We start from the raw sequence: 5,211 nt of genomic DNA on the forward strand, positions 1-5,211 counted from the left end.
GAATAATGGGATTGACCGTCACATTATAACGCCCCCACGGCTGAAAGGGCGAGCATGTTTAGTGTGTGACGGGGATGAACCAGTTATTAAAAGGGGAGATTCTACACAATGTGTACTAGAAACTTCGTACTTAAGGCAATCAGTAAATGAAGAGGTCAAAGTGGGCAGTCTGTTTCTTGTTCAGCATAAAGCTACTTAATGTGTTTCGCCCACCGCCGGTATCTAAACCCGATTTTTTGTGTTATAAGCACCCAGACTTACTGCTCAGCCACAGAGAGCAAACTGGATAGAATTAAATCGACAGTTATAACATTTTATCCTGTATCCAGGAGAAGCTAAATGTATTAATCGAACAATAATCAGTATTATTGTTTGTTTCATTATTATTTTGTTATATATGCATCAGGTTTGTTAAACTCAAAGGTTTTGTATTTTGTTATTATGTTAAGAAGATGAGTAAGAGTAATGAATGGAGAATCAAGATTTTATCTGAGTTCGCGATTGATACGAAGAACTACTGCTTATTCTGACTTGAAAAAAAGATGACATTATATTTACAGTGTTATTTTAGTATTACTTATCTAATTCACTGTTGTTGTTTTTTACAATTTGGGTTAAAGTATCAGGCTACGGATCAATAACTCCAAGGTTCGAGCCGCGATATAACAATGGCAGTCAATGAAACCCGCTATTCGGTGTAGGCGATCAATGCTGCTAACTGGTTGTGCACCCTCTGGTTAGCAGTTCTCCCTATGATTAACAGCCCTGAATTAGAGATAGCCATCTCAAAAATCTGTCGTATTAATGCAGGGTACAAAATGCCAGTATCGTCTACCTGTAGGTTTATCCTTATTGAAAAGGAAACATTATCACATTATGTAAGAAAATAAAAGCATTGATTCTGTAGGGTGTATGTTTACTTATATTTAAATCACAAACTTACAAAAATCAATAAGTTTACAACAATTGCCTGTAAGATGGAGTTGAAAATGTGACATTTGTGTTTTGTAGGATTACATATGAATATTAAAATTAAATATATTCTTTTGTACTTGTTTAAAATGTCATTAACAATTCATTCCAGTAACAAAGTGGCTACCCTCCACCCCCACCACCCCCAGTGGATCAGCGGTAAGTCTGAAGGCTTATACCGCTAAAATATGGGTTTCAATACCCGTGTTGGGCACAGCACAGATAGCCCATTGTGTAGCTTTGCGGTTAACAACAAAACGATAGAGGGGCCAGAATCTGATCTCGTTGGAGGTCTCTTGGTTGAAATGTTGACCAGGTTTTTCTTTGTTTCACAGAACTCTTTTAAACTATTTTGGAAGCTTGTTTCTGAGAGCTTGTTGTAAAAAAAAAAGCCTGTATCGTCTAGGTGTGACTTGCCATGCATGATAACGTAATTGTACCATGTAGAATAATTTTGGTTGAGAGCTCCCTCACGTAACTTAGTTGAACTATAACTTTTGTTAGAGAAAACGTTACCCATTCTCACCGAACAAGGATACCTTACTCCACCTGATGCCCTCAAGAGGCCGCTAGATAATGACATTGGTGTTAAAACATTATCTAGACATTTGTGAGTCACAGTAGCACATAAAATCTTGTCTGAGAGCACGTTTCACGCCCACCTTCCTGAAATGATTATACCTAAAGCACTTTACTTCGAACACGCCTTTTATTCTCAGCATAAAACGTTTTGTTGTTCCGGAGTCTCCTCTCCTTCGAGAAATCATACGAGGTTCTGAAAGGTGTCTTATCTGTCTCGTTACCTCAAACACACGCAACGGTCAACTTAGAGGAAACCATTGGCTACAGGTGGCTAAATGGGTGTAAAGAGCAGCAGTGGTTGGAAACTTCGATCGTAACAATAGCCTTAGTTTTAAATTACTTCATTAGCAAAAGTAACCTTGTTGTTAAAGCACTTGATTGGTGACAGTAATATTGGTGTTTAAAACACTTTGTTAATAACAGTAACCTTGTTGTTAAAGCACTTGATTAGTGACAGTAACGTTAGGTTTAAAGCACATTGTTAGTAACAGTAATATTGGTGTTTAAAACACTTTGTTAGTAACAGTAACCTTAAGATTAAAATGCTCCATTAGCAACAGTAATCTTGGAGGTTTAAAGCGCTTTGTTAATAAAAGTAACCTTGTTGTTAAAGCACTTGATTAGTGACAGTAACGTTAGGTTTACAGCACATTGTTAGTAACAGTAACCTTAAGATTAAAATGCTCCATTAGCAACAGTAATCTTGGGGTTTAAAGCACTTTGTTAATAAAAGTAACCTCGTTGTTAAAAGTTCTTGACTAGTAACAGTAACTTTAGGTTTAAAGCACTTTGTTAATGAAAGTAACCTTGTTGTTTAGTGACAATAACCTTATGGTTTAAAACACCTCGCCAAGAACAGTAACCTTGTTACTACAATAACAGTAATCTTTAGTAATATTAATCCTAGGGTTTAGAACACGTCACCAATAGCAGTGATCTTATGGTTTAATCAGGCCTCCTTTATAGACTACAAAACATTTTTGTCAATCTCATACTTTACTGTTGCTCAAAACATACCAAAAAGTCGTTAAACCCCAATACATCTGACAGCAGACCTATATTTTAAAGAAAATATCATTGCTACAAAGTTTTCAACATTGTACACGCGATATTACCATAATTATCCAATGCAGATCCACTGAAATATAATAATTTTGGTAAAATCTGTCACCAAAAGTGATGGATATAGTCAAATTAAAATCTTTTATACATATTTAAGTCTATATTTTGGTTTACGAAGTCACAATTTATTCTACATAGAACATTTAAAAACTTTATTTTTGCAATGGCCCACTTCAAGACTTGTTTAAAGCACTTCATTTGCAACAGAAACCTAGTGCTCCACTAACAACAGTAATCTGGGTGTTTAAAGTACTCTGCTAGTAACATTAACCTTGGGTTTAAAGTGGTCCATTGGCAACAGTAATCTTGGGGTTTAAAGCCCTTTTTAGTAACGGTAACCTTGGGATTAAAGTGCTCCATTACCAACAGTAATCTTGGAGTTTAAAGCACTTTGTTAGTAGCAGTAACCTTGGGATTAAAGTGCTCCATTAGAAAGTGCTTTAAACTACAAGATTAGTTGCTAATGGAGCACTTTAATCCCAAAGTTACTGCTACTAACAAAGTGCTTTAAACTCCAAGATTACTGTTGCTAATGGAGCACTTTAAACCCAAGGTTTATGTTACTAACAAAGTACTTTAAACTACAAGATTACTGTTGGTTAGAAGCAGTAACCTTGGGATTAAAGTGCTCCATTAGCAACAGTAATCTTGAAGTTTAAAGCACTTTGTTAGAAGCAGTAACCTTGGGATTAAAGTGATCCATTAGCAACTAATCTTGTAGTTTAAAGCACTTTCTTAGAAGCGGTAACCTTGGGATTAAAGTGATCCATTAGCAACTAATCTTGTAGTTTAAAGCACCTTGTTATAAGCAGTAACCTTGGGATTAAAGTGTTCCATTAGCAACAGTAATATTGGGGTTTAAAGCACTTTGTTATTAGCAGCGATCTTGGGATTAAAGTGATCCATTAGCAACAGTAATATCGGGGTTTAAAGCACCTTGTTATTAGCAGCAATCTTGGGATTAAAGTGATCCATTAACAACAGTAATATCGGGGTTTAAAGCACTTTGTTATTAGCAGCAATCTTGGAATTTAAAACTTTTTTAGCAATGACAATAATCTTCGGGTTAAGATGATTCGTTAATTGATAACTTTGGGGTTAATGTGTGTGGCTAGTACACAGTATAAGAGTAACCTTGGGGTTTAAACTTATGGTCATGCTACTAATTTTATAGGAAAATACCATGTGTCGTAAGAGTTATGAAACATTACAGCCGCGAAATGGCACGTGAAAAAGCATTAAAAATTCTTAACCTCGCTGACATTAAGTGATCATCACCAGATGTATGGAAGTAACAAGCTGCGTCTTGTTTTTTAAAATTGTTTTTTTTTTTTTTTACTTTTTAAAAGCATCGAATAAAAGTGGAATTTCCTAAAACAAACAAAATATTTATTTATGTAGAAACTCTAGTTTATCTATGTAAGAATGAACGGGCTGAACCCCTGAGAGACTCCTAGAAGCAGCCCAAGAAGTCACTTACTTAGAATATCTGGTTTATCTATGTAAGAATGAACGGGCTGAACACTGAGAAACTCCTAGAAGCAGCCCAAGGAGTCATTCACGTAGATATCACCTTTTCAATTCTAGGTTTACAGACACGTCGTGTAGTAATCCAGAGAAACTCCAAATTTTTATAGATTTGCTATTAACGTCAGTTTCATAAGCACACAACCTTCAAACGTTTGACACTATCAGGCCTCATTTGTATCTTGAATTTTTCTTTATTATCGTTCAACTGAATAATATTTTAGCATGAATTTTAAGCCTCGTTTTATTACCTTACTCAAGACAAAGCGATAACGAATTTTTTTTTTTTTTCGTTTGGTGAAAAACTAGTTTCCTTTTATCAGTATTTTGACAACCAACTCTATGGAGACAGAAGGACATCCTCTATCACGATCCTCATCTTACTTAGATAGTTTTCTTTTCAAGCAATAGATAAAACTAATATGATATAACCTATGTGTGACAGTGCATCAGATAACTTTTAACGGGGTAAAGCGATATTCTGTACATGCTAAATTTGCCTTGTCAAGTCGAGGACGTTTCAAATGCTACAGTTTATCATAATAAAGTTTACTTACACGTATAATGGAGACGTAAGAAGAAGGAAATAATAAAGTTACTCAAAAGACTACGTCATCGTATTGGCGGCGTTGCAATGTGCTTAGCGTTGACGTTTTCACTGCGTGCAAAATAAAGTTACTCAAAAGACAACGTCATCGTATTGGTGGCGTTGCAATGTGCTTAGCGTTGACGTTTTCACTGCATGCAAAATAAAGTTACTCAAAAGACAACGTCATCGTATTGGCGGCGTTGCAATGTGCTTAGCGTTGACGTTTTCACTGCATGCAAAATAAAGTTACCCAAAAGACTACGTCATCGTATTGGTGGCGTTGCAATGTGCTTAGCGTTGACGTTTTCACTGCATGCAAAATAAAGTTACTCAAAAGACAACGTCATCGTATTGGCGGCGTTGCAATGTGCTTAGCGTTGACGTTTTCACTGCGTGCAAAATAAAGTTACTCAAAAGAC

This window comes from Limulus polyphemus, unplaced genomic scaffold (assembly GCF_000517525.1).
Source record: "Limulus polyphemus unplaced genomic scaffold, Limulus_polyphemus-2.1.2 Scaffold3919, whole genome shotgun sequence".
Taxonomy (NCBI): Eukaryota; Metazoa; Arthropoda; class Merostomata; order Xiphosura; family Limulidae; genus Limulus; species Limulus polyphemus.